This window comes from Lemur catta, chromosome 1 (assembly GCF_020740605.2).
Source record: "Lemur catta isolate mLemCat1 chromosome 1, mLemCat1.pri, whole genome shotgun sequence".
NCBI lineage: Eukaryota > Metazoa > Chordata > Mammalia > Primates > Lemuridae > Lemur > Lemur catta.
This window is the reverse complement of record NC_059128.1, coordinates 263,276,607-263,292,213: the sequence shown is the minus strand read 5'-3', so window position 1 is coordinate 263,292,213 and position 15,607 is coordinate 263,276,607.

Genomic DNA, 15,607 nt, shown 5'->3' with positions numbered 1-15,607 from the left:
GGATGCTCCCAGTTTGTCACTGGGATGGAAAAGAAGAGTTTGAAAGGCCACATATTTTTTGGAAGAAGTTTTTCTACTCTTTGAAATGTTACATCTATTCAAGAAAGACTCCAGATTTCACCAGGGACTGCCATGAGACTCACACAATTTTAGAATTTAGAAAATAAATAAAAATAGTCTGAGAGATTTTTTTAAAAATCATGTTTGCTCACACTTAATAAGTTATATAGGCACATTAATATCTATCTATCTACTTACCTATTTATGCAATGGAAAAAAATAACACAGAATTAGACCATCTATATTTTATATATTTACAATACCAAGCAATTTATTTCCATGAAATATAAATTCCAACTTCGGTATTTAAAGCAGGAGGAAAAATGTACTTTCCATCACGAAGGAGTTGCATTAATTAAAAACAAAACATTTTCATGTCAAATTTAGCAAACCATTTATTTAGCTGGTTATGCAAGCATTATTTTCCTTCTGTTGTTTTTTTGTAGTTATTTCTATCTGCATAGACTGTAGACCCCATTAAAAAAGTGCAATTTTTGTCATAGAATGTCTTTTGTTCTTTTGGGTAGATGCCCAATAATGGGATTGCTGGATCAAATGGTAGGTCTACTTGAATCTGTTTAAGGTTATCTCCATAATGCTTTCCACAGGGGTTGCACTAGTTTGCAGTCCCACCAGCAGTGTATGAGTGTGTTCCTGTCTCCCCGCATCCACGCCAACATGTACTGTTTTGGGACTTTTTGATAAAGACCATTCTCACTGGAGTTAAGTGATATCTCATTGTGGTTTTGATTTGCATTTCCCTGATGATTAGAGATGTTGAGCATTTTTTTCTATGTTTGTTAGCCATTCTTATATCTTCTTTTGAAAAATTTCTATTCATGTCCTTTGCCCATTTTTTGGTAGGGTTGTTTGATATTTTTCTTACTGATTTTCCTGAGTTCTAAATAGATTCTTGTTATCAGTCCTTTATCTGATGTAGAGTATGCAAAATTTTTTTCCCATTCTGTAGGTTGTCTGTTTATTCTCGTGACTGTTTCTTTGACTGTGCAGAAGCTTTTTAATTTAATCAGGTCCCATTTTATTTTTGTTGTTGCTGTGATTGCCTTAGGGGTCTTCCTCATAAATTCTTTTCCTAGGCCAATGTCTGTAAGAGTCTTTCCCAAAGATACCTGCACTCAAATGTTTATATCAGCACAATTCACAATTGCAAAGATGTGGAAACAACCCAAATACCCATCAATTCATGAGTGGATTAGTAAAATGTGGTATATGTATACCATGGAGTATTACTCAGCTGTAAGAAATAACAGTGATATAGAAGCCCTTTTGTTCTCCTGGAGAGAGTTGGAACCCATTCTATTAAGTGAAGTATCCCAAGAATGGAAAAATAAGCACCACATGTACTCACCAGAAAATTGGTTTCCCTGATCATCACCTAAGTGCACATTTGGGAATAACACCAATTGGGTATCAGACAGAGGTGGGGAGTCAGGGGAGGGGATGGGTGTATACCTACATGATGAGTGCGATGCGCACTGTCTGGGGAATGGACACGCTTGAAGCTCTGACTCAGGGGGATGGAGGGCCATGGGCAATATATATAACCTGAACTTTTGTACCCCCATAATAAGCTGAAATAAAAAAAAGTGCAATTTGTGTTTTTCTTCCTCTTTTATGAGAAACAGCTTGAATTCTTGGTCTCTAATAGATAAGCAGAATGTTTTGAAAAATAATTAAGAGAATTTATAAAAATATATTAAGAAAACTTTTTAAGAATTTGCATTATTATCATATATTAAAATGATTATAAACTCAAATTAGATATAGAGTCCGTCTCCAATATTCATACTTATTTTAGTATAGATCATTGAGGGTTGGTCATGATTGCAGACTGTGAGTGTTTAATTCTTTGACAAGATTTCCATTCCAATATTGCAAGGAAAAAGGCTTAACTTATAGAGAAGCTGTTTGTATTCTTGTATTACCTAGATATATTATATATCAAGCTCACAAATTCGTGCCATTGGTATCAGTAGAGACTGATTAGAAAATTTCAATGAATCAAATCAAATCCATAATTGTTGAAGAAGGAACAACTAAGAAAGCATCCTCTAGATTGATACAGCATTTCAGATTTTTGTTTATTTCAATCTCTATTATTCAGTTATAAGCATCATAAAAATATAATTAATGTTTCAGATGCTACTAAATATGGTTTATGTGATCTTAAAAATAATTCATGAGTATTAGTAAATGACATAGGAAAAGTTCTGAACACAAATGAGCGTGACTAAATATTGCATTACTTTGTTGCTTTTTATTAATATAAAATTATTTCCTAATTAAAAGAAAAAATACTATTAATTGTGGTGGACATCAACAAAAATAGAAACAAAAGATTGAGAAATTTTCTACTTCTTACATATGCAAAGTATAAGACATTGATATTAGCAAGAGAACATTCCATTTTATAATTTAAATAAATCATATTATTATTTAGGAAATTGAAATTTACATAAATAGAAATTAGTTGATGGTGAATTACCTTCTGTGTGAGACTGGACTTCTTTAGAAATAATTACAATCAAATGACTGCTTGTGAAATAATTAGAATTTGACCTAGTTATTTCAGTATTAATTTATTATTCAGATTAGGTTATATTAAAATGCCCATAAAATATCTTTTGCCACAATAAAGTATATAGTTATGCTAAGAAATTCTATTGGCCTAATATTATGTCTGGAATTCACTTTAAGTGTAGTGATTATTTAAAGAGTAAAAATATCCAAATCAAATAAAAAATCCTTAAAAACACTGAACTGTTAGTGGACTAGATCAAGACTAGAATCTAGGATCTAAAACAAGAAGGAAAATTTTGGTGGATAAGTTACCTATTGCTGTGTAATAAAATATCCTAAAATTTAGGGGCTGGCTATGGAGACTCCTATTCTCTTGGTTTTCTCTTTTCAGAATTGTCTCAACACTTCCTGAATCTTTACACATCTATATTGACTTTAGAGTTTGCTTGTTTTGATTTTTGTAAGAGAATCTAAAGGAATTTATCCTCTCTCCATTTTAGATGCTTGTCTTTCTTGTATGTTTTGAATTTTTTACATAACAGTTCACTTTCTGCCAGAATTCTCTTCCAAAAAGGTTTGCCAGTGAGGTGATACATACATTGTCCATGACCTGGCTTTTCCCTCTTCATATCTCTTAACTGGTGTCATGTCAGCAGCTAAACTGTGGATTACACGTACAATTCATTTCCAAGCTTGAAACAAGGGACAAATATCCAGTTTTGGATTTTGCAGCAACTGATTTACCTAAAGTTGTGGGGAATCAGTTCATATCTAAATCCAAACACAGGCAAGTAGAATTATCCCAACCATGCAGGAAATAGGTCTACAGACCCTGTTTATCAGAGTTATTGAGGTTGGACCACAATGACTCTACTCTGTGGGCTATAATCTTCTAGTCTTTGTCTCTCATGTGTTTTCTCTTTATGAACCGCAAGAGTAAATATTCGTTTATATCTATTTATCTATCTATCTATACCTACATACCTATCTTCTAACTTTTTAATGTATTTTTCTCAAAAGGTAGGAGGTCTTTTCTTAAGAGAGTTCACAAAAAAAGTTACTTGAGGTGAGTAACCTTCATTCATTATGCAAACATATATTTATGGGCTTAAGATGAGCTAGGTGCAAGTGTTACATTGATCAGACAATTCCTTCCCTTAAATTTTTTTTATTTTTATTTTTCCAGAAGTAAACAATAGTTTTCTATGCATTTTGGAATAAAAATTACTATCGTATTAAGATGGCTAAACTAAACATTTTAGACAACCAATTATATATTGCCATAGTTTTTTTGTTCATTTGTTTTGATTTTTTCCATATAACAGGGATTCATTCATAGATATATAAATAACTCAGAAGTTTAATTAAAGTTATTCAGATGTTTGGATAAGGAATCATTTTTTTTTTTTTTTTTACTGGACAACGAAATATTTCCAGGAGCCAAGACAATTGTTACCTTAAACATTTTTACTCAAATGTATTTGTCACATTATGAATCATAGTGAATTACTGGTATCATTTAAACTTGTTTCAATGATAGCTTATATAGTTAGGTTATGGAACTATATGTGACTCATTATAAAGAGCTTAATCATAAAAATGATTGAAGAAAAAAATTGAGTGTATTATACATTTAAGTACCTCATGGATGGCTGCCAACTTTTTCACATTCCATTTCTATAAAGTGTAGTGCAATGATTTAATGAAATCTATAAATGTTACAAAATCATTTTCATAGGGAAAATGTGTCTAGTATTTTTAAGTTCAAAATAGCAGTGATAGAATATAAGATTCTAATTCATGAAAGGCTCAGCAAGTTCATGAACTTAAATGAATTCTTTCTGAAGCTAAAATACAGAATATAAAGTGAAAATGGTATGATATTACTTGAGTTATTTTTCCTAAGTTACAGGAAGGGTTTCTCTATAGATTTCCATCACAATATTAAACTTAAATAGGGCTATAAAATGCTTATTAAAATATTGTAAATTCAAATAGCAAATTGAGAAATATTTTCAAAAGGTCAAATGAAAAAGGATCTAATTTATTTAATATCAATAAAATATAGATTATAAATAAATTTCAATAATCTAAGTAAAAAACAAAAAAAAATACAGGAGCCATTTTTCACACAAAAAAGAAAGACTGAGGCAATTAAACACATAAGCAGGCATTCAGCTCCACTAGTAATTTAAGAATTGGTGAATTCAAATTAGAATGAAATAATAGGTATTAGGATATTTAAGAATACTTTAAATAAAGAATACTGCAAGTCTTCTTTCATTTTCTGAACACTTGATGAATAAAATAGAATAGTTCTAGTTTCCAAAATATTAACTTTATTATTGTTGAAATAAAGTTATATATTGTAGGTTGAAGTAAAAATCAAAGAGACTTGCTAGCTCCTCTCTTCTCAATATAATCCTTGGGATAGACCCTTTAAAATGAGTGTGAATTCATAGTGTAAACCAGTCTACTCAAGTTTCTGTCTCTCACTTGGCTGAAGAGAACAAAGAAATACATAGAAACAAATGTGAATGTTTGCTAGATTAGATTTACTCAGCGTAAAGGCGCTAATGTCAACATGGACATACTTGGGGAAAATGCTCCTCAAGGAATCTGAGTGAAATAAGTGTGTCACTGGTATATTTGCCAAAAAGAAAAAGAAAAAAAAAAAAAAGAGAAGGAAGGAAGGAAGGAAAGGGAGGGAGGGAGGAAGAAAAGAAAGAGAGGGAGGAAGGAAGGGAACAAGGAAGGAAGAAAGAAAAGTTCATAATGCATAGTGTAGGGGGAAAAAAGAAAATATAGGTAATATAGGTGGTCCTTATTACTTACAGCATTAGGCTTTAATTTATCCAGGCACCAAAGTCTGAGCTACATCACACTGTGCATCTGTTTTAATTTGTATGTTAAAGGCATTTGAATTAAATAAATTATTTTCTTTTGAGACTATAAAAGGTAAGAGATTTTCTGTAACAATAATAGGCAAAAACAGCAAAAAATTCTAAGAAAAACACAGCTTTAAACATATAAAATATGTTTATAAGTCTGAAACTACAACTTTAAAGTCAGAGCTAAAGATTAGTGACTTGAGATGAGGCTTATTGGAGGAAATCAAATATGGATAGAAAGAGAAACCATGAGGACAGGGTCAAGAATTAGTTGGAGTAAATACAACTGAGTCTTGGTTCATTCTTGGTTCTTGTACCCAATTTCAGTAAGGTCATGGCCTTGATGATAACCTATATGAATCCCCTAAATAATAAAATACAGTTTTGTGTTGTGAATAACCAGGTTAAAAGGAAAGTAGCTAATGCACAATATTTTTTATGGCTTTATCCAATTTAATCACACAAACATGTATTACTGCACCATTTCAAGTCATGAGTAAAGAGAGTGAGTCTCATAGGATGTGAACTTATGAAGATTCCTCTTACGTTCAAAACTTGTATTCTTTACATTATGAGTCCAAGTGTCTTTATCTTCAATTCCATGATGGAACCACTAGCAGAAATAGTGGATGTTTTGTTAAAATACAGGTCTTTTGGACTTTGGAATAAATACAAAAATCATTGCTAAGAAATTATTTCTCTCTGATGTTACACAACTCAATGTGTTTATTTGTTCCTCAGTTTTGCCATAGGTGGAATGTGTTAGCCTTTATAAAACTATGATTTAGTAGTTCACTTAAGGGAGATAACAAGAAAAAAATCTAAAAGCATGAGAAGCAGTAGTTTTATTAGAAAACATTTCTAGCCCTGTGATGTCTTACCTGTTTTATCTAAATCCACCATTATAAAAGACTATGTATTTTACAGTGTCTTATATTTAGAAAAGGTTGAAATAGAAATAAACTAACAAAAAATGAAATTTACATGTGGATAGATGTAAAAGAAATATGCAAAATTAAATTTATTACTTGTCAATTTGATAAAATTAATTCTTTGCAAGCCTGGGCAGAATATTGTGAATTCTAAATTTGTCATATATTCATCTTTACTTAAGCATATGAACAGTGAATTCAAGCTTGCATTTACTTGTTTGCCTTATGTTTTATATTAATAAAATGCATACACACACACTCATTACATCAAAGTCAAATTTTTAAAGTGCTAAATAAGAACTAATAGTGGCATTGAATGTGATTTAGAGATGACTATAAATTTTATAGGACTTCAAATTTAACTAAAAATATAAAAATATAGTTTTTTTTAAGTGAAGAAACATTTAGAATATGTATAGACCATTATCTAAGAAGATATGGATAATGATAATGTTAAATCAGTAAGAGATTAATAATTTAGAAATAATACTACCATAATACTATATTTCTGACAGAATATCTAGAACTTACAAACGTATCATGTCATAATTAAAAGAATTTATACTTTCTTCAGCCATCATTTTCTATGTACCTGACACATTTACTTATTGACTTTTTTTTTTTTTTTATATTTTTAGTCTTTGAACTTCTTTCCCTGGATTTAGGCAAAAGACAGAAGACATATTAACCGAAACATATTCGGTCAAAACTGCCTACATTTTTTTCTTGTGCTCTTTGTTACCTACTGTGGGAAGTTGTTCCTAGAGTTGGTTGCTTGATTAATAGATAAAATCCACAATGCAGACATATTTAAAAACTTGCCTTTTCTTTTTGAATTTGTTGATGTTTAGTAGAAATCACATAGAATTGATTTACAAAGCCAATATAAACACATTGCCATGTCTCAACTTTCACATGTTTTCTTTGTACTTAGACACAGAATATAAACAAAGAAAAGATATTTTAAAATCTGCAGGGAATCACTGGATAACTTCTGCAACTTTCTCTTTCCATTAAACTCCAATTATCTTCACAAAACTGAAATAGCAATGCTCCATTAGTCTTTATGTACAGTCTTGTATAATGAATCTATAGCTTCATGACTAAAATTGCAGCTATAGAATTAAGAGAATAATTGCCCTTTAGTTTTTGAAAGATGAAAATTATACATTTAGTTTAATAGGAGATACTAACTTTTAATTTGCTTTAGCAAGTAAACAACAGTCTTTAAATTATTTAATGTGAATACGGAAATTTAAAATATCCTTAATTAGTACTTTAATTAGTAATAGTTATATTTTTTTCAATGTCAGTTTTTATGAAAGTGGCCAATATACTAATATTGTTCCTAAAATGCTTTGTTTAATTTCTTTTGTCTTTCACAGCAGTGGTTGGTTGATATCTATTGAATGCCTACAGAATCTTCAGACCAATAATCAGCAAGGTAGGAGTAGTCAGGGAGAATGCACTGGACCATCACAAAATTCACTCACCTGCCTCTTTTCTACAATCCCATAGTACTTTTTAGTCTCCTTCCTTGAGTTACTACTCTAATGAATAAAGTCTGGAAAGTATTACTATAGTTATAAGCTTGCTTCTTAGAAGAAACTCTTCTTTAAGAAAAGTTTTTTTTTTTTGATTGATTGTTTTTTTTTTTTTTTTTTTTTTTTTTAAGATATGGGGTTCTCAGCCGGGCGCGGTGGCTCACGCCTGTAATCCTAGCTCTGGGAGGCCGAGGCGGGTGGATCGCTTGAGGTCAGGAGTTCGAGACCAGCCTGAGCAAGAGTGAGACCCTGTCTCTACTAAAAATAGAAAGAAATTATCTGGCCAACTAAAAATATATATACAAAAAAAATTAGCCGGGCATGGTGGCTCATGCCTGTAGTCCCAGCTACTCGGGAGGCTGAGGCAGTAGGATCGCTTAAGCCCAGGAGTCTGAGGTTGCTGTGAGCTAGGCTGATGCCACGGCACTCACTCTAGCTCGGGCAACAAAGTGAGACTCTGTCTCAAAAAAAAAAAAAAAAAAAAAAAAAAAAAAAAAAAAAAAAAAGATATGGGGTTCTCACTACGTTGCCCAGGCTGGACTCAAACTCCTGGGGTCAAGCAATACTTCCACGTCAGCCTCCTGAATAGATGAGACTGCAAGCACGTGTCACTGTGCTTGTCAAGGGCAAGAAAGTCCATTTTCATTGGGATATCTAGCCTGCAGTTCAGATACACTGCAATGACAATTTGACTACATTGACCACAAAACAAAGAACGATGATCAGGCTTTTACTAAAGGTGCTGGTTATAGCAATTTATTTTACTCACTGCCTATTTTGTAAGCAGAAAACTTTAGGAAAATACGCTATTAAGTAAAGAAACGAACACTGTGTCTTAAGTATGCTCTCTCTCCATATATAATTGTATATATATAGTATATATGTTTCTCACTTAATATTTACTCCAGTCATCTGATATGAATGTAGTTATGATCTTTATTTTAGAAATTAGAAAACAGTCAGGTAAACATATAGCTAATATCACATAACTAGTAAGTGACAAAGTCCAAGTTTAATTTTAATAAATATGACTACTGAGTCCATGTTAGTAATCACCATAATAAGAATTAAGCATATAATTAGATTTCAAGAAGAAGAGATGTAAAGAATCCGACAGAATATGAATAGCTATAAAGAGGTAAAGCTAAGAATTTTCAAAAATTGATTAAGGACAGTACATAACTGATTTTAGGAGCTTTTTAAAACCAAGCTGAATAAATACACAGAAAACTACCCAAAGGCACATAGTAGTAAACCTAATAAAAACAAAAGAGAAAATCTTATAAGAAGACAGAAAATAAAATCATATTATTTTCAAAGAAGAAATAATAAAACTGATGATTGATTACTCAAATATAGACCTAAAGGCAGAACATTTGGTACTATGTCATCAAACTGCTGGAAAAAAATAACTGCTTTTTTAGAAGATCATAATAGCAAAGAAAAAAAAAGTCAGCATTGAAGGAAAATTAAAAGTATTTTTCCATCTAAAAATGGAAAGAATTTATCAGTAACACTAACCAAAAGAAAGTAGGAATCATTGAATAATAGGCAGAATAAACTCTAGGATAAGGGGAACTACTAGATATTAAGATATAGATGGATACTTGTATGAAAATAAATAAGGCAATTCACCAGGGAGGTACACAAATTCAAACCTGCACTCATCTAATATCATAGCTTCTAAATTTGTGAAGAAAAATTGAGAGAAACAAAGAATAAGTTAGTAAGTTGGCAACCTTAAGTGTATATATATATTTTTTCTTTTAATTTAAGACAGGATCTCACTCTGTTGCCCCAGCTAAAGTGCTGTGACATCATCATAGCTCTCTGCAACCTCAAAGTCCTGCGCTCAAGCCATCCTCCTGACTCAGCCTCCCAAAGTGCTAGAATTACAGGCCCTTAAGTAGGTACTTTTAATACACTTCCTTCTGTAACTGAAAGACTAAGAATCAAGTAATTATTTATGTTTATAAGGTATGATCAACATGATTGACAAAAGAGACTTAACCGATAAGTAATGAAGATTAATCAAAATATTTCATAAAATGGTCCAAAAAGCAAGCCTAAATAATTTGTAAGAATTTAAGACATGAAATCATGAAAATGTGGCTGTGATGACCAATTCTTAGAAAAATAAAATTTAATGAAACTTATTTAATAAGAAATAAAATCCAAATAGGTGAGCAGTATTAAGTAAATTTAAACCCTAATTACAAATCTTCCTATGAAATAAAAGTGTAGACCTAGATAAGTGAATTCTTTCAAATATTAAACAAAACAAAAATTACCCTAAAATAAAAAAAAATGTTTAGAGGAAATAAAAGCAGAAATACTTAACTGACTGATGAAGGCAACATATGCAACATGAAGTAACATTAGATACATTTCTTTTTGGTGAGAACATTTAAAACCTACTCATAACAATTTGGAAATATACATTATTAACTATAGTCACTTTATTGTGCAATAGATCGTCAGAACTTATTCCTCCTGTTTAACTATTTTTAGTTTTTTGAGGACTCTTTACTGTTCTCCACAAGTATATACTAATTTATGTTCCCAAGAAACAGTATAAAAGCACTACTTTCTCTCCATGTTTTAGCAAACACTTGGTATTTGTCAACTTTTTAATAATAGCCATTCTAACAGGTGTGAGGTGATATCTCGTCACGGTCTTAATTTGCATTTCCCTGATGATTAGTGATGTTGAGCATTTTTTGTATATGTCTCTTGGCCCTTTGTATGTCTTCTTATGAGAAATGTCTATTTCCGGTCCTTTGCTCATTTTTAACAGGGTTATTCTCGAGTACTTTAAATCCGTTCTATATTTTGGATATGAACCGCTTACCTGATGTTTGATTTAAAAATATTTTCTCCCAATCCGTGGGTTCTCTCTTCATTCTATTAACTGTTTGCTTTGATGTGCAGAAGGTTCTTAGTTTGGCAGAATTCCATTTGTCTGATTTTTGCTTTTGTTGGCTGTACTTTTGGGGTCATATTTAAGAAATCATTGCCCAGACCAATGATGTGAAGTTTTTGTCTTATTTTTTTATGGTGGTCATACAGTTTTAGGCCTTATATTTTAGTTTTTAAGCCTTTCAAGTTGATTCTTGTATATGGAGTGAGATAAGAGTCCAATTTCATTCTTTGGCATGTAGATAGCCACTTTTCCCAACACTATTTGTTGAAGAGACTATTCATTCCTCATTATATGTTCTTGACATCTTTGTAAAAAATTAATTGACTGTGGAAGCATGGATTTATTTCTGGGCTCTCTATTTTGTTCCATTGGTCAATGTGGCTATTTTAAATCTGGCATCATGCTGTTTTGATTACTATAGCTTTGCAATATAATTTGAAATCAGATAGTATGATTCTTCCAGCTTTGTTCTTTTTGGTCAAGAGTGTTCTAGCTATCTGGGATCTTTTGTGGTTCCACACAAAATTTAGCATTGTTTTTTCTATTTCTGTGAAAAAGAACATTGGAATTTTGATAGGGATTGCATTGAATCTGTAGACTTCTTAGGGCAATATGGATATTATAAAAATATTAATCCTTCCAATTCATGAACACAGGATATATTTCCATTTATTTTTGTTATCTTTAATTTGTTTCATCAGTGTTTCACAGTTTTCAGTATACAGATATTTCACCTCCTTGGTTAAATATACGTCTAAGTATTTTTTGAAGCAATTTTAAAATGAAGTTGTTTTTTTAATTTCTTTTTCAGATAGTTAATTGTTAATATGTAGACATGCTACTGATTTTTGTATATTGAATTTTTAGGCTCCAACTTTACTGAATTTGTTTGTTGGTTCTATTAATAACAGTTTTTTGGTAGTCTTTAGAGCTTTTTATATATAGGTTCATGTTGTCAGCAAAGAGAGTTTTATTTCTTCCTTTCCTGTTTGGATGCCTTTTATTTCTTTCTTGCCTAATCATCTTGGCTAGACTTCCAGTATTATGTTAAATAGAACTGGGAGAGTGGGCATTTTTGTCTTATTCTTGGTTTTAGAAAATTAAATGTTAGCCTTGGCATTATCATCTATAATTTTTATTGTGTTGAGTAACATTCCTTCTATATCTATTTTCTTGAGAGTTTTTATGGTGAAAAATGTTGAATTTTGTCAAATGCAAGGGTATACTAATATAACTAAATGGAACAAGATAAACTTAAAAAAAGAACCACATGTGCATGGACACTTGAGTTATAACAAAGTTGGCATTGCAGATCAGTGGGGAAAGAGTTGAATTTCTCAACTGAAAAAAAAAGAATATTCATTCCTCTTACAAAATACAATCAGTTCCAAGTGGAATAGTATTAAAATACCCATTAAAGTCTTCAAGTTAAAATAGTAAATTTTCTAGTAGGAAATATAATATCTTCTTGAATAAAAATGAGTGAACTAATTTCAAAAACACAAATTAATAAATTCAAGTGTACAAAATTTAAGAGTGTATGTTCATGAAACATATTTCTAAGGAGATTAAAAAGCTATTGACAAAGTAGCAAAAGTTATCTGTAACATATACAATAAACCTCCAATATCCAGATTATATAACAACTTCAAAAATCCAAAAGGAAAATAAAACAAATTTTTCAAAAGTGTAAAACTACTTGAATGGCATTTCCTCCCAACAAAGTATGATATTTAAAAAGACAACAAACATAGAAAAATGCTTACTCTATTTAATCAGTAGGAAAATGCAAAGTAAAATCTCAATGACATATCACTATGCAGAAATGAGAATGATTAAATATAAAATGGCTTACAATACTAAGAGCTGGTAAAAGTATGGAGCAAAGGGAACTCTTACAGAATTCTGATGGTAATTTTAGTTTTCAAAAATCACATTACAAAGTTATTTAAAATATCCACTAAGAGTAAACCTACACATGTTTTATGAACCGGCATTTCAATGACTGTGTATAAACCTAACAATTATATGGAAAAATGATTATAGCAACTTTACTCAGAATAATACATAAAAACTGGAAACATGCACATGTTCATTAGTAGAAGAATGGGTAAACATTTTATTTATATAAGAGAATACTATACAACAATGAGAAAAACAAAACTTCTAAACTTTACAACATTTTCCACAATTTTTCTACAAAAAAATTACACAAATTTTTGAATAAAATAAATCAAACCAAAAAAGAGTATATAGCATATTATTCCATTTATAAAAATTATAAAATAAGGAATGTGAACTGATGGTACTATGTCAGCAGAGGAATTAAATTGTTGGGGGGAGGATATTTCTGTGACAGAAAGACTGCCTCCAGGGTATTTCCTGACCTTTTCCTTGAAATTGCATCCTTGCTATTTGTGGCAGTGTTCACCTAGTAACAATGTATTGTATTGTATCTTTAACATTTGTATACTTTTTAATATGCATATTTTAAATTATTAAAATTGTATATAAAAGAAATCTTCCACTGAGGTGGGTTTGTAAATTTTTATGTGGTTCTGTTACTTGCTTCATATATTTGAGAGCCCATGTAACATCAACAAATAATTTTTTGTTATATAATTTTAGTCTATTGAATTATTATTATCTGAGGACCCTATTCATCCTCTATAATACATCTGGGTATAAGCTGTTAAGCTATTATCAGCTATATGAGTTTCTAACTCATTAGTATTTGCCTCATACACATTTTTGAAAAATTTTACTTTCAATCTTTCTATATCCTTATGTTTTATTTGTGTCTCTTGTAAATAGAATATAGATTTATATTTAAACCAAAAATAGACGCTATTTAAACCCAGTTTTGCAACCCCTGCTTCTCATTGGATAATTCAGTCCATTTGTATTTTTCTGCATAATGCTATATTTGAAAATATTTAAACTATCTTATTTTGCATTTTACTTATATGTCTCTGCAGCAGATGATATTGGAACCTTGTGTAGATTCCCTTAGATCCTTTTCACCATTTGTGTTTCCTCTTGGATTTGGCAACAGCATGTATGTGTAGCTCCTTTAAAGAATCATATTTGGAGGACTATGTTTAGGCTATTGAATATCACTCTGCCTGCTGGTGGAGAGTTAGGAGAACCTAGGGAATTCTGAAATATAACTTATACCATAGAGCTCTTGTGAAGAATTAGACTGAGGATACCCTTGGCAAGACTTTGCTTGGAATCAAATCCTGGCTTTGTTTTCATCCTTTCTCTGTCTTGGTCCCTCTACTTACTTATGGGGTTCACAAGAATTTTAAAAAATCACTTATACTAGAAAATTCATTATTATATCTACTTCTGTGAAACTGGATCTAAGACAATCATTTATAATCTCTTCTTATTTCTTCCTCTCCTGCATTTTTTTTTTCTTTGATCTTTGAGGGTGTTTTTTTGTTTGCTTTGTTTTGTCTTATCTTGTTTTGGCTTTGTTTTCAAAACTATTTTTCTCTTTTCCTGGTTTGGAAATGATATATCTATTTCTCCTTTATTCACGGTAACCTAAAATATAAAGTTGAATGCCGATTTTAGCAAAGTCTAAAATTAAAACATTTCTGTGTCCATTTCAAGTATGATATTAATAAAATGGGGAAAAGAAAGCCTTACAAAATGTAATACCGGGCACTATAGTTCAAGTTTCAAGTTAGTATTTTCTGTTTTTTATTTTTTACTTCCATTTTATTTTCACTATTACTAAGTAAATAATAACACAGTATTAATATTTGAAATAGCCAATGTCTGAAATTATTTTCATGGTTTTCAATTTCTTTTCTTAGTAGTATTTATTGTTTAATTGTGTACCCTCCTTTGAAATAATCCTTTTTACTAAAGGGCATCTTTTAAGAATTGTTTTTGAGACATATTTTGAGTAGTGTCTCTGTCATCCCCCTTTGCTGAATGAGCCTTTTGTTTTTTATTCTGTCTCCTAACTGAAGAGATAAATTGCACGATCTTGAATGTTATGAAAATACCTGATGTCCAGTGCACAGCCTTGTGAGAAGACTAGGCCTTGTCTCCCTGAAACCAAGCCACTAGTAGTTCATCTATTGTAGAGGTCAGCAAATGATATCGGGACTAGTAAAGTAACAGTATCGGCTTACTATTTATTAATCCTATTTCTTTTTCTTCTTGCCTGGAAGAGATATTTCTGTATTTTTGCAGTGATGTGCATATAACAGTAATTACAGGTGCATTTTTTGTGATGGACCTGGTGTAGGTGCCTAATGATCGCCTTTGTTTACATTTATGACATGATTCTCAAGAAGCCTCACAGGGGCTTTGTCATTATTTTAACAGATTTGCCAAAGTCTGTGTTCTTGCCATCAGTCTTGACTTTTTAACAGCACCAATGTTGTTACTAACTTTATTAAGGGAAAAATCCAAACTCTAAACAATCAGTATCTTTTTTTTAAATGAGAAGTAATCCTCACTGACACAGCAATACTCACAGGTATATGCCTAACACTTTCTCTCCCTGAAAGGAGCAGTAAGTTGTTTTGTGTTTATAAATATAAGCAAATTGAGTTAGCTTGTTTTGTTTTTGTATTCAGTGGCAAAAGGGTGAGTCAACAAATGCATGTGTCTCCTCCGTAGGGTTTGGCTAGCTAGTGAGGCCAGTTTGCTTAAGTCTGTAGACGGAATTCAAAATTTCCTCTGAAATGAGTA